At 36.9% G+C, this 16,354-nt stretch overlaps 1 pseudogene across 1 annotated transcript; it reads left to right on the forward strand.

Annotated features, from left to right (window-relative positions):
- Positions 1 to 1,400: 1,400 nt before the first annotated feature.
- LOC307019885 (tissue factor-like) lies at positions 1,401 to 15,436 on the forward strand (annotated as a pseudogene). Its single transcript, XR_013810570.1, has 5 exons — positions 1,401 to 1,450; positions 1,926 to 2,031; positions 5,311 to 5,491; positions 10,822 to 10,987; positions 12,050 to 15,436. The product of XR_013810570.1 is annotated as a tissue factor-like (transcript).
- The last annotated feature ends 918 nt before the right edge of the window (positions 15,437 to 16,354 follow it).

Here is a 16,354-nt window from a genome sequence, read left to right on the forward strand (position 1 = left end):
AAACAAAGATGAGATTACATCCACAACACGTCAGGCATTGTTTCTGATAGCAACTTTCTGTGGGTCCGCCGCCGATTTGACGTCAGATCGGTAGCAAATCTGTATCCGCTCGTTGTACCCCCGTTTTTTTAAATATTTGGGTACGGAGGATTTGGGTACACATATTTATGTATAAAAGACATCAAAAAGTGCATTTTGCGTGATAGGTCCCCTTTTAAAATTTGTGTTTTCTGAATGGAGATCGGATCTATCAGGCTAAACTAACCCTTAGCTGCTCAATCCAAACTCACAACACCGTCATACAGACAGAAATAAAGCAGCGACATATTTCTGAACAGATATGAGGAGCTGTGAGCTCTGTGTGCTAACAGCTAACGGCTGATGTTTTGGGACTTGTTGATGTGGTGATGGGTGACAGCATGTCGAGGATAACATCATATGTATGTACATTGTAAAAATATTCCCTTAAGATTTCCATCTCTTCTTCCATTCTTGACAACTCAGTTTAAAATTCGTGCAGAAACAGCTGAATAGTACCAAGCAGGAAATACGTGGCGCTGTCGGGTGCTGACCAATCACGAAGCGTCATTTCTTGACTGGCAGCAAAAACAAACACCAATCACAGCAGTGCTTCTCTAGCTGGCTCTGTCCAATCACAAACAAGAAGTGTTCTCCCTAAAGGAATACCCTTTCCGTAATAGTGGAAATGTTGAAGTATTTTGTGAAATGCTGTAGCGTTTTGTGAAATGCTGTAGTGTTTTGTGAAATGCTGTAGCGTTTTGTGAAATGCTGTAGTGTTTTTTTAAATGCCGTAGTGTTTTGTGAAATGTTGTTTTGACTTGCACTTCAAGGCCACCGTATTATTCAATAATTCATCATGTAGTTTATGGGAACCGTACTACTACCGTACTGATATTCTTTGCAAGCCGGATTTGCCCCAAAGTGGGCATACTGGGCCATATTGCAACTGCAAGTTTGATTAAAATTCAACTAATTATGCAACCCTATCTTCAACCTATCCTCGCTTAAATTATTCAAGGTCAGTACCTAAGTTTACAACACAGAGCACTCTCGGAACTGAAGCTGGGTTGTCTGACAAAAAAAAATTGGACCTAAAATATGGCAGCTATAAAAGCATTTTTATGGTTCTGCCGGACCATTTTAATCTAGTTAATTTTCTCATAATGATGCAACATTCTTCTCCAAAACGTTTTATTTTATTCAAATGTATTTTTGTTGTTATTTCACACAAACAGATCCTGTCAGGAATGGAAAGTGTCAGTCAGCAGACCATGAGTTATTTTTTATTACAAACATACAATTTTTTTTTCTGTTCGTTGTTTTTTCATGTGACCACCAGTGATGACAATAATTGGAGTTCGAGTGTAGACTGCATCCGGATGACCGAGTCAGAGTGTGATCTGACCGAACACCTCACACCCTACGACAGGTACACACCTCTGTCACCTGAATTATAACTATAATGTTTCAGTACATATTTTGGAAGCTGACATTCATCTAATTTGTTATTTTTAAGGCTACTTGTGTTTTAAAATAGTCCTACAGAAACTCACATTTTCTATTTTTCAAGATATATAATCATACATTTTAATGAAGCTAATAAACTGTGAGTTTGTTAAATCTTTAAATCTGATGTCATCTACATGTAAAACAATCTCATCTACTGTATACATCTATATCTAAAACTATAAAACCAACAAGTCTTTCCAAATAAAATATGCTCTTCTATCTTTTTAAATCTTAGTTTGAGTAAACTCACTTAATATACATTTCTTTCTCCTTTTTAATTTGTAGATATCTGAGCATATTACCATATTTCTTCAGGATGTTGTGTTACTTCCTGTGTAAAATCCAAACACCATGAATGTTGAATGTGTTTGACATGTCCCTCTCTTCCTGTGCAGGGCCTACACGGCTGATATCCAGACTGACCTGATCTGGTGGACTATGATGAGGACCTGGAGAACTACCCTCACACGTACTCTGATCCCTTCAACCCCTACAAAGAGAGTAGGTGTCACATGCTCAAGCTTAAAAACTCCAAATCACACTGTACAATTTCATAAAATACTTAAAGGAACTTTTAAACTGTCCATAAGTCTAATTATTTTATAGTCCAGGACGAGGGGTAATGAAGGATAGAAAAGGCTTCTCAAAAGAATAGATCCCTACTATTGCTAAAGCTCCATGTCATGGCCATTTCTACTGATCATAATTCCATTGTTGAGGTATACTCAAATTGATTTATACTGAGCAATTTTCCAAACTCACATTGGTTTCTCATACAGCATCTCTGTATAGTATGTGAATTCACTCTGTCCTAAACGGCTTGATGGAGCTCCTTCCCCCCTCCCCAATCCCCCCTCCCTGTGAGCCGATTGTGCTCTGATTGGTCGTGACGTTGAGAGGCTCGTTGCTGCGATCTGCTGCGAGGAGCGAAAGCCTGTCCGCTCCTCACTATGGAGGACAGAACATGACATAAGTATAACAAAATAAATGTGTAAATAAATTTATAAAGACAGGAATAATAAATAAATACGGAAATAAATAAATACAGGAATAAATAAATGAGGAAATAAATACAGAAATGTGCAAATACAGAAATGTGCAAATAAATACACAAATAAATAAATAAAAGAATAAATGCATAAATAAATATGGAAATAAATAACTAACTGTGCTACCTTCATAATGAAGCAAAAGTAATAATTAATAATTCGAGATTATTGCATGACTAACAACAAGATGTGTAGTAGCGGGAGCGCCACTTCCAGATCCCATGTTGTTGGAGATGAACTTTGAACTGTCACCCCCCCGGACTCTGTCACCCCCCCCGGACTCTGTTACCCCCCCCCGGACTCTGTTACCCCCCCCCCCCCGGACTCTGTCACACCCCCAGACTCCGCAAATCGTGTAGATGTTACGCTACATTGCAAGCGCATCAGGCACACCCTCTTGGACACACACACATGTGATTGGCTTAAAATGAAGCAGACATCTGATTGGCCGGAGAGACTCGTCTATTAAAAAAATGTATGTTTGAATCTAGCGGCCGTCAGGGGAGTCTCAAAAATCCACACACAAATGCAGAGGTATTCACACTCAAATGCAAAGAGATTCACACACACAGAAAGCGTTTTTTATATAAATGTAACAACACCCAAATAGGTTTTTGATGTAACTATTTGTGTGTGGATCAGAAATATATTTGTGAGACTTTGTTACATTCATAAAATGACAAGATTTTGTGTGTGCATTGAAAAATATGTGTGTGGATGGAGACATTTATATATAAATCCGGAATTACATTTGTCTATCCTCCTGCATTTATTTATTTTTGAGACTGATCTGACCAAATATAGGGAGGCTCATAGAAACAGGAGCAGCTTTTCAAGTTTGGCTAACCTAACATTAAAACCAAAGAGCTGGTTTAAAAAACACTTATTGTCTCCGTCTGACAGGATGAATCTTTATTGTTAGCACCGAGTTCCAGCCTATGATAGGTCTGAACTTCTGTCACATGCTGTGTACCTGGAGCTGCAGCTAAAAGCATGTATGAGTAGTTTGTATGTTTGCACAGTGACAGTGAGTGTCTCTGCATTAGCATTTTAGCTCACAGCTACAGTATTTAGTAAATCCACACAGACTTACCTGTGACTTATGCTGTGGTTGTTTGACTTGTAGTCATAAACTTTGTGTATGCATTTTTGACGGTTGCATTGTTGTACAACAGTTAACAATTAGTAAGCTGTATTTCAATTATGTAACAGTGATTTAGCCCAGCATTACTGCATCTCGTTATGGTGTAGCCTAGTAACCTACACGTAGTAGATTACATTCATTACCCCACCCTGTAGCTCCTGTGCTGCTTTATTGTTGGTAAGTAGGTGCATAGACTTGCTGTTGTAAATGAATGTAGGATACTTCTTCTGTGGTATTTTAAAACAAGTACGATAGTTGGATATTAGCCTTCCCTATTCTGAGCCTCACCCACGGCTATGGTAATATCTTTAAAGCAACAGATAACTGTGTGAACAGGCACATACCTGTTGAATTAATGGGTTTCATATTGTTAACCATTGCTTTTCCTTCAGCTGCAGCCTGCTCTGTGTGAGGCGTTCAGCTGATAGAGTTTCATGCAGGCAGTGTCAGAGGCAGCAGACCTGTTAATTCTTGCTGTGTTTTCCTGCAACAGGCAGCTTATCTGCCTTGTGCTTAGCTGGAACCCAATGACAAAGACCTCTTTATTTTTTATTTACATTCCATACAACATAACTGCATTATCTAAAGTGTTCGAGGGAAACATAATTTCACCCGGATACTGGGTGCCGTTTAAACGTGCAATTGTCAAAACAAATAAAACTATTTGGAAAGTTTTAGAAAATAGATTGTAGTTTAGATATGTTTGTTAATTAATTTAAATAAATACAAATCAACATAGATTGGACTTCACACAAGAGACTAACCCCACAACCCCTTCCTCCTGCGAACATGTACTTCCGCAACCTGATTAGAAACGTATTTCAGATCTATGTCCAAAAAATAGTAATTTATTGGAAAAAACATTTTCCCATGAAACATATTTGACAAAAGCAGTGTGGTTGCATGGGAACATCATTTTTGCAGACAAGGATGACTGAAGATGGGCCACTGGGGAAACATGTATATAGAAAAATAAAATTGCTCAGAAGATTTATCCTTCAGGGACACTGTACTTGAGAAGCATTGCTTGTGCCCCCTCTACAAAAAGGGTTTTTTCCATTGGATTTCTGCAGAGAATGAGATCTCTGGAAAGCACTTTTATGATACTCACACATTTTTGTTTAGCAGGATAATCTCCACATGCTAACACCAGTTTTTTGACCTCCTGAGGCTTAAAAGCAATATCCAGAAGTAAAATGTAGTCACTGTTAGCAACCGCTGTGTTCTCACACATATAAGCTTCAGACATTCACCAATGGGGTATTTACTGATATATTTTACATCGAGGAACAAAACGTGACCAGCTTGTGTTAACCACACTTTCAGGTTCCAGCCAAAACACCTTCAAATACCATTGCATTTTGAGACCAGGGAATCTGAAGTGGTAACATGCTAACTAATTTCTGCACTACTCTAGAGACACAGAAGCTCCTCTTTAAAAAAAAAAGAAGAAGGACAAAGCATTAAGTGGTTTGCCAGCACAACAGTAAAAAAAAGGGCCTGTAGTACTGACCCACAGCTTTATGAATAGGACTCTTATGAACTCTCTCATGTCTCATGGTCCCCTTTGATTGGTCCTCTCCTCAGGTAAAAATCAGTGCAGTGGACATCACGGTGGAGGCTGTGGATGAGAACAGAGTCATGGTCAACATCACAGATCCTCTGACCGGGATTCACAGGGCGTGGGAAGCAGCTCAGCCTCAGAGACGTCCTCAAAAATGACCTCAAGTATAAGATCAGCTACCACAAGCCTGGAAGTACAGGCAAGGTACAGAACTGATCTGCAAAGACCACACTGAGACACTGCAGAGCGCAGGCATACAGTCTCACCTGAGCACTGAGAATGAACAGTTGTATAATGTACGTTGAACGTTTTTGATTTATAAATATAATTAATCAGCTAGATGTTTCGATACCACTTTACAATAAGACTACCCTTATAAAGGATTAAGAAAGGGTTTATAATTAGGTTATTAATTAGGTTGTAAACACTTTATTAATCATTAAGAACCATTTATAAACCAGTTCTAACATAGTTTTCATACATCAACACAGGCTCACTATTTGGCAAGATGACTAAGCATTCTATTGGCTACCTAGCTTACTTCATCTTCTTCATCAGCCAGCATCCTTGGTATCTATTGTTCACTGAGTTGATTCTCCCCCTTCCATCTTGATGTTTCTTGGCATCTCTTTATGACCATTTATTTATGAGTTACTAACATTTAAAACTGCCAAGAGGGAGCCTTGTTGTAAAGTGTAAAACACATTCCCATTTCTTACGAGTTACTACCATTTATAATTGTTAAACGGGAGCCTTATTGGTAAAGTGTTAAACAAATCACTTTAGACTTTTGGACTATTCTTCATTCTTATATCGGACTATTGTGACTCGCTCTGCGGTTAAAACAGACGGTGCATGAAGGCGGTTTTACGGTAGGGAAATTTGAGTACTTTATTTATGTGTTGCTTATGTTTTTAGTCAGCTAACGTTAATTAATGTTAAGGCTTGGTTAGCATGTAAGCAAGTGGTAGCTACGATGCTAATCGTAGCCTCCAAGTTAAAACGTAATAGAGAAGTGTTAAGCATTAAGTGGGATAATACTGTAGAACCAACGGCTTCTGTTTGAGGTTGTAAAATAAGGTCATCCTTGTAAGTTAAGAGATATTTATTAGGTAGGTAACTTTATGCATTGATAAGGTTAAATTTAAATTAGCTATGATTGATTATGTAGACAAGCTAAAGCCAAAGTAGTGTTGAAGAGCGGCCTAGTGTATGTGAAATTAACCTCACAATAAGATGTGTGTATATTACAAATAATAATGTCATATTTCAAGATGATTACTTAGATATTACAATATGGTTGGTTGAGCTGGAGTTCATTATTGAGCTTACAACGTTAACGTCACAGTCTGAAGAACGAACCCAAACCTTGTTCTTTTTATTAATTGTATTAACCAAATTGGTATCAAATAAATAGTCAGCATTGGTAACACCAATGCTGATAAAGTAAACTATTTTATTTTAGTATTTGTGTCTGGAGAAGGTACTGTACCCATTTCCTATGTTCGGCAGTTATAGACTGGGCTTTTTTGTACAAGAGAATAAAAATCAGTATGGACCATGACTGTATAATTATCCTTAAATTATGTTATACAATGCACCTAATAAACAAGTATGGCATTTTGAAACATGATGTGCAACAATTTTTACTGTAATTTGTGTGCATATTGTTGTTAACTAAGATGATGTTGTGATTTATTTTTTTGTTAGTATGCTCGTGGACGCTTTGGACATACCTGGAGAAGGAAGAAATGGTTCTTCGGAATGATGGGAGTTAAAGACAAAAGGCGGAGACTAGTGTTGAAACTAGTTGAGAAACGATCAAGATGCCCCCTTGTCCCTCTGATTAGACGGCATGTTAAGTCAGGAAGTAGCATCATGAGTGATGAGTGGAGGGCATACAGGAGAGTGCTGAGTAACATGGGGTACAACCACTGCACCATAAACAACAGCAGGTGGTTTGTGAATCCCCAGACGGCAGTCATATCCAACATATAGAAAGAGCTTGGTCGACCGTCAAAGGACATGTCCGTAGACTGAGAGTAACCGTACAGAGAGTTTGTTGGAGGAACACCTCAAGGTTCTTGAATGGTCATCTTGGCTTGGCTCTGCTCACTCTGATGGACTGGCTTGGTTGCTTGTTCAAGCATATACACAAGCCTTTCCAGTCTGAGTACCATTATGCCTTACCAAGTCTTCATTTATGTCTGAGAAAAGCTTTTATGCTTAAATATGTGTATCAGTCATACTAAACAGTCATTACTTTTGAGTCCTGATTTTTCTTCATGTGTGAATACAATGTTTTGCTTGGCTCTTTTGCATCTTACTTTGCATTTCATGTGAAAAATGTGTATTAGGTCAGCGTGAATGTTATAACTCAGTCATAAATGGACATGTGTATTACACTTAAAAGAACGCACCCTTTCAGTAGTTATAAATGTTAGTGACTCATCAATAAATGGTGATGTGTTTCACACTTTACAATAAGGCTCCCTTTTGGCAGTTATAAATGTTAGTAACTCATTCATAAAGAAACATCAAGATGGAAGTGGGGGGGGGGGGGGGGGGGGGGGGGGGGGGGGGGGAATCGACTCAGTGAACAGCAGATACCATGCTGGCTGATGAAGAAGACGAAGTAAGCTAAGTAGCCAATATAAGGCTTAGCAGTACAGATAAATGTGGGCTCACTATTTGGCAAGCAACCGGTCACAGGTGCTTATTAATGATTTATAAAGTGTTCACAACCTAATTAATAAATTAATTACAAACTATTCGTAAACCCTTTTATAAGGGTAGTCTTATTGTGAAGTGGTACCGATGTTTCAAATGTAAATTACTGTATTAATTATGGTTGATTAAAATATTCATGTTAGAGCTGTGTCATCCAACCCGACACAGATACAATGTTTATACACGGGACAAACACTTTTGGTTAAACTTTGCTTTAAAGAAAGCTTTACAAAATAAGTACATGTACACAATATATTAGTATTTATTATATTATTTATTATATGCTCTTCTCCAACACTGTGCTTTATTCACGTCATTTTGGCTAACTCTCCTTGTCAAATTGTCAACTGATCTATTAATCACCATAATTGGTTTACAAAAAAAAACTTTTGATCCCATAGAATTATATAATTTAAACTTATATTTCATACAAAATTATTAATTCTTTAAACCAAAATGTTCAAAACATTGTAAAGCTTTTACCTCTATTTAGTAAAACTATGATTTATAAAATGTCAAGGACTAACATATGTAGCTGAGCCAGGAGCGACTTAGCTTAGCTTAGCATGAAGCCTGGTGGTAGGGGTGTCCTCTGTCCACCTGCTGGCACCTGTTTTACTTTAGACAAGATGTCTATCAGTGAGCTTTAGTGAGCTGGTAGCTATTTTTTATTCATTCGGATGGCTAGCTGTTTCCCTCTGTTTCCATTCTTTGTGCTAAGCTAAGCTAACCAGCTGCATGCTTTAATGGAAAGTTGAATTTTGTCAGCTAACTTTCAAGATTTTAGCAGCATATAACTATGAACTCCCCATGTCTTTATTAATATTGATACCTGCTTTACCAAGAAACTATTAATGTTCAAGAAATTACTTTAAATTAACAAAAGTCGAAATAATTAGATAAAAAGTCATAATTATGAGCTAAAAAGTCGAAATAATGAGATAAAAAGTCATAATTATGAGATAAAAAGTCGAAATAATGAGATTAAAAGTCTTAATTATATGAGATAAAAAGTCGAATAATGAGATAAAAAAGTCATTATGAGATGAAAAGTCGAAATAATGAGATAAAAAGTCATAATTATGAGATAAGAAGTGCGCATGCGCTGCAGTGGCGCTGTCTTCAAAGGTCCCTTCATCACCTTGCTGCTCTCCACCATGCAAACGGCATCTAGTCCTAAATAAGGTGTAACTACTCTGGTCTTGAAAGAACATTACGCATCGAACCGATGTCCACAATCACGTTTATTCTCTTCTTTGCACAATCATGAAACACCGTGAAAACGTGTTTGCCTAGTAGACCAGCAGTAGAATAACGTTATCACATCGTTGACACTTTTACCGCACACAAACATAATATAAACATCCGGGGCAAGAGGTCAAATGACTTCCGGAAAGACAACTCTTATCATTTTTACAAAATAAAACAAAGTTCAAGCATACATTAAACACTCTTCAAAAAGGACAAAACAATAATAAGGGACCTTTGAGCGTCAGCTACATAAGGTAACTATTACAGGTGACTTTTGTAAATGTTAGATGTTACATATAGCCTATATTGCAGCTAAACAACAATGCAGTTCATAGCTTTGACATTACCTGTTATGAACAACAATATTGCCTATAGTTTTGTGGTAACGTTCACGGGTTAGAGTCTTAGGCTTACAACTCACAGCAGCAGTATGCCCACTGTACACTATTGTCATTAGTGGCCGTGAACGTTACCACAAAACTATAGGCATATATATTATAGTTCATAACAGGTCATGTCAAAACTATGAACTGCATTGTTGTAGTTTAGCTGCAATATAGGCTATATGTAACATCTAACATTTACAAAAGTCACCTGTAATAGTTACCTTATTTAGGACTAAATGCCGTTTGCATGGTGGAGAGCAGCAAGGTGATGAAGGGACCTTTGAAGACAGCGCCACTGCAGCGCATGCGCACTTCTTATCTCATAATTATGACTTTTTATCTCATTATTTCGACTTTTTATCTCATTATTTCGACTTTTTATCTCATAATGACTTTTTATCTCATTATTTCGACTTTTTATCTCATTATTTCGACTTTTTATCTCATTATTTCGACTTTTTATCTCATAATTATTACTTTTTATCTCATTATTTCGAATTTTTATCTCATAATTTCGATTTTTTATCTCATAATGACTTTTTATCTCATAATTATGATTTTTCATCTCATTATTTTGACTTTTTATCTCATTATGACTTTTTATCTCATTATTTCGACTTTTTATCTCATAATTATGACTTTTTATCTCATTATTTCGACTTCTTATCTCATAATTTCGACTTTTAATCTCATAATTATGACTTTTTATCTCATAATTATGACTTTTTATCTCATTATTTCGACTTTTTATCTCATTATTTCAACTTTTTATCTCATAATTATGACTTTTTATCTCATTATTTCGACTTCTTATCTCATAATTTCGACTTTTTATTTTTATCTCATAATTATGACTTTTCATGGGGATTTTTTTTTTTTCAAGTGGCGGAAATGGGCTTCCATAATAAAGATATCAAATAAAACAAGTTTTAAGGTTTATACTGAAATTGAGCAGCTACACAAGATGATTTAAAAGAAAGTTCTGATAGTGAGCTTTACTCAGTAAGCGACCTGTAGCTAGTGTTGCTACTATTATTGAAATATAGCGAGTTTAGTGGGTTTTTTAGTTGTGTTTCTTATTAAATCTAGCTTACTTTAGCTACCTTCTCTAATGTTACCTCCCCAAGCTTTAAGTGAGTGATTGTAATATTTCCTCTTTATTATCAGAGAGACATCATATCTGACTCGAGTATGGCTGAGGTGTCGAAGCTGGATGCAGGAGAGAGTTACTGCTTCATGGCCGCAGCGTTCATCCCCTCCAGACCCAAAGGCAGCCAGCTAGGGGCGTGGAGCCAGCAGCTGTGCACACCTCAAGTGTATAGCATCCTGCATGGTGCGGCTCTCTATACACACCACACACCACACACTACACACTACACACCACACAGTACCAGCAGTGTCACATCAGTTGCCTGGCCGGGTCATGAGTCGTGCGTGTGGCTTTTATGCAGAACAACAACTTTAGTTTGGTGCTCACAGGCCTCTCTGGTTGACGTACTTTGTGGTCATTTTCAAGAGTTCCTTCATTCCTTTTTAGGAATTAACATTGTTTTGTTCACCGTCACAGTGACTCACACAAACACAGTGTGTCCCTAAAGGCAAACACAAAACATCTGCTCAGCTGATCCTCTTGGGTTTTGAAGAACTGTGTGAAGCTAAGGACACTCAGTGTCTTCAATTCATGTTAAATGTGGGAATAACAGAGTACAAAAGTGAAAGCGCAAATGTTTTTCTTTAAAATGAAACGTCCCTGAAACCTTTTTGTGTTAATGTGGGATGGAAAATTCAAGTACAAGAGTATTATACAAGTAGTAATATTTCAAGAATAAAATACAGTATTAAAATACAACTTTGATGCAAGGTTTAAGCATCAGAATATAATTCAAAGTAAAAGTCCAGATACTGAACCCATTTAAGAATAATTGATGTTATACTTTGGGATAATATTTAGTGATTTGTATGAATCACAATATGATTTAACAATATATTCTGCTGGTTATAGTTCTGAATTTCATCATGGAAACAATACAATGCTTTTTAGCTTAAAAAATAAAGAAATTCAATGATGTTAAATGATGATGATAAATTATTGTAATAACTTAAATGATATATTAATTGATACATTATATTATAATGTGTCCTATTAGTATGTATCTGAATGTTTAAAGTCACAAACAAAACATGTTGCAGAATACAAGGTAAAATAATGTTATTTGTAAAACATATTACAAAAAGGTAAAAACTAAAGAACCTCAAAGGAGTACTTAGATGCAGTACTGCGGTACTGAGTACATGGTAGTAACTGTCCAGCACTGTAAACAGATGGCTAGAAACTGTGATCAGACTGATACTTGAACGCTCCACCTGTCTCACTGTGCCCTCCGCCCCCCTGCAGAGCTGTACCTGGGCACTTGGGTCGGTATAATCTTTATCCTGCTCACATTCTTCTTCATCATCGTCACGGCGACCGTCCTCTGCTGCAGATGCTGCCGACAGAGAAACTCAACTCAGTCATCCACACCTGTTTAGTGTGTGTGTGTGTGTGTGTGTGTGTGTGTGTGTGTGTGTGTGTGTGTGTGTGTGTGTGTGTGTTTCTGTGTGTGTCTCTATGTGTGGATGTGTGTCTTTAGGGAGCTGGACTCTCTCCTTTTCTCTTTGTTCACATTGTATTTGTCATTATTTTCTTATTGTATGTTCACATTAGCGTTAATGTTAGTTGTGCTGCTTGTTCTAACACCTCTATGTCTTTAATATCTGAATTTTAAACCTGTTCACATTTATCAACTGTTGAAATAAGCACTCAAATATTTTACTTTAGTAAAATTAGTAAAAGTGTAGTCTATTTTTTTAATAGGAGAAGTCCTTCATTCAAAACTCGACTAAAAGTACAAAGGCATTAGCATCAAAATATGATGAAAGTATCAAAACTAAAAGTACTTATCATGAAGAATGATCTATTCTCAGAATAACATATTATATATATTTATATATTATTCGTTACACATCCATATGTGCATTATTTGATTAGTTGATTTATATTTGTATTACTGACATAAGCCTGCATAATAACTACAGTAAATAAACTGAATGTAAAGGAACAAAAAGTACAATAATTGGCTCAAAACTTTAGTGTAGTAGAAAAGCATGTACGGCATAGTATAAAGCATCATAAAAAGGAAATAAAAGTTGAAGTTTAGGTCAAATTGTACATAAAACTGTGAGCCACCAGTGCATTAATCCCATGCGTTTAAATGTGGTCCAAAAATTGCCAGGAGATCAACAATTATGGACAATTTAGTTTTTAAATATCTTATTCTGTGTTAGATTAAACTGTAGTGCAGACTCAATGTGTAACATTCTCTCACAAATATACCCTCTAATTCCTTTTTTAACCTGTCATGTAAATCCTGTTTCCCTCACACTGTTTCTTCTAAACACAATTGTATTATTATTTTTATATTATTATCTTTCCTTCATGTTCTGTCAGGACCAAATGAAAGTAACCACTAAATGACAGGAAATGAAGTGTTTAGTGACCCCTAGTGGCTGCCCCATGACACTGCAGCAACATGGGCAAACTCACCTCTAAATCCAGATTCAGCTAATCTTTAAAAAAAAAGCTTGTTTATGGAATCATTCAAAATCAATGATTATTTGTATGTGTCACGAGAGTACCAATAAAACATTCGCAAAAAAATTAAATCTCCAGATCCTATTATTACTAAAAACCATTTTGCTTGATTTGAACATTGTTTTTTGTATTGTGGGGATTGGATAGAAAGTTAGCATGTATCTGACCGAGCTAAAGTAAGATATGTTGCTTTTAGTGGCAAACAGTCATCAGAATGACCTTTTATGACCCAACAACTACATTTCAGAGAGAACTACAACAACCCACCTCAGACTGCCTGCTCAGCAGCAAACAGCAGACACACAGTTAGCTGCTGAACAAACCAAATGAAGAAATGTAATGGCATCCACATGCAATCGTCACAAATGTTCACAGCAGCGCACACATGGGGACATTTATACTCTGAATTTAACCCATCCCAGTATTAGGAGCAGAGGGTACTACTCTGTAAAGGGGCAGTGTGGGGGTCTGGTGCCTTGCTAAAGTACGCACCTTGGTAGTTCAAAATAGATGAAGTGGCACTTCTCAAAGTACCAGTCCACGCTCTGTAAATGGTCCGGTCCAGGACTAAATGGTCCGGTCCAGGACTAGATCCAGTAACCCGCTGATCCAAAGCCAAGCCGGACTGAACTGCTGGGCTGGTAAAGCATTATGAAACTTCAAAAGTGAGATATTTACTTCTTTGGTGTTCTTCCTGTAGCACCTTGGGATTACTGTTAGCAATGAAAGGCGCTTTATAAATCAAATGTATTATTATTATTAGTAGTATAGAGCAAACGGATGCAGGTGAATTCAATCAGCCTGCATGTGACAAAGCAGAGACAAGTGTGAATGGCTTGTTGAATCCCCTTTTCTCTGATAGAAGCCCCCCAAAACAGTGAGTGGGTTGTCTACTTTCATGTTCTGAGTTGGTACTCTGTCTAGAGATCCCCAAGTGAATGTGCACATGCTGAGCAAGTGGGGTTTTGCATATCATTTTTTATAATGATATAAGAGAACATCAGCAGTCTCTTAAAGACAAACCAGACTCCATGTTTTAACCATAGATGAGTTTTATTTCTTCATTTTTCAAACACAGAACCTCACATTTAGACGGCAACACATACAACATCACACATCAATGTATTATCATATGAAGAAACCATGGCTCACCATGGCAGTACACACCACTTCTTTTGAATATAATTTCACTCAACTGTGGCTTTAAAGTGCATACATCATAGAAAACACAAGCGCACTGCGAGGAGGATCAATGAAGGAAAACTCCAGAAGCACTTTATCTCTCAACATGTTCACTGTTTGCAGTTCAATTCTGATCAGGTCTGTGACTACACCATGTAACATATTAAGCAGCCTGTACATAAATAAATACAAAAAAAGATAAATACAAAAATAAATAAATATGTCGGCAAGACCAAATCATTTAACATCCTTCGGAGTAAATAATAAAATAAGTTGCTAATTTGGTCATTTTTACAGTGCATGGAATAATGTGTTAATTGTGCTACATGTGCCTTTGTACAGAGATACATTTTAAACAATTTAAGAAACAGATATTATTTATTAATCAAAGAGTGTTTTAACGTTAGTGAGTGAAAGGTTGATATCATACTTCATGCGTTTAGGGAAGTCAAGGCAGACAATCTGGAAATGTTCTGAAGAACAATTGAATTACATCATTGGATTCTGATGTAGTGAAAAGATATGTTCACATATTTGTTACATATTTGGTCACCATTATCAACAGATATTGTTCAATACAATTTAAATAAAGCAGAAACAAGCAGAAAGTGCAAATCAATTCAAATGTCACATGGCCAGCTTTTAGCACCGTATGGCTCTAATAACGTTGATTATGTATTTATCAATGATATTGTTTGCAATCAAAGTATTCTAACATTGCGACTTTTGTACGTTGTCTAATCATTTGTTCCTGTTACAGCAGCACTGCCAGCAAAGGGAAGGGAATTGATAACCACAGACTGAAAACCTGAAACGTTGACTTTAATGAAATGAAGTTCAGCGCAAGTTCTTTCAGGAAGACTGGGTGTGTATATACATTCACTCCGCAGCTGCATGTAATCAGCTCATCAGGCGTTCTTTTTAACCTATTAAATTTCACCTCATTCTCCAGCAGCCAATCATCGTGCTGCAGCCAAACTTTAAAATGGTTCTCCTCTCTCCTGCAGTCAGCTGTGATGTCAGGTGTTCATGCTGCCGCCCGCCTCCTCCCCATCCAGCCCTTTCATCATGTCCAGTGCCAGGAGAGCTAATCCAAAGGCCTCATCACACCTCCTCTTCATCCCACCTCCTCATCAAATCCAGACCTTAAGTATCCTCTTAATCCCATTTCTTCATCAAATCCAGATCTTCAGCATCATCACCAGTGTCTAGACCCGGGGGGGGTTCCCTATATGCTCACGGCTGCATTTCCCCCTTTAGATAAACGATTTCAGGATCGGGGTCTAATCACCAAAGACTTCATATTTATCATATGGCATGTGTCAATACATGTTCTTTAAACAAAATGAAGTCTCTCCTGATTGAAATGTATTATTTCAACACATTTCACATAACTGTAGGTTAGTTGAAAGCAATAATATTACGTTAAACCTAATATTTGTAATTTTAACTTAATATTTTAGCTTTCAACTAATCTTATACAGTTATGTGATATTTCTATTTTATACATTTAATTAAAGTCAACTTTCCAGTTTTTTCAGTGTAGTGACTATGAAACATTTTCAACAACACTAATTTCTCTTGGTGTAAAGCCATCATAATGTCAGATTGAGGCCTCTCGCTAAAACAACCGTTCATTAATTTGCATTGTCTTCTTGACTGCACATATTAACAAAGAGTCAAACATCACAGAATGTTGCTTTCACATGGTTCACAGTGTTGTCATGCAATCATGGCAAAGTAGTTATGAGGTAGGCGTGAACTGAAATCTAATATGAACTGAAATGTTCCTTCAGAGCCTGCTAGGTTTGTTCCAGTGTGAGGGGACTGTCATCTGAGTTATATATTCCTCATGTGCATAGGACACACTAATATTCACATTTTTCA

Source organism: Notothenia rossii (assembly GCF_949606895.1).
Source record: "Notothenia rossii genome assembly, chromosome: 9".
In the NCBI taxonomy this organism is placed as follows: domain Eukaryota; kingdom Metazoa; phylum Chordata; class Actinopteri; order Perciformes; family Nototheniidae; genus Notothenia; species Notothenia rossii.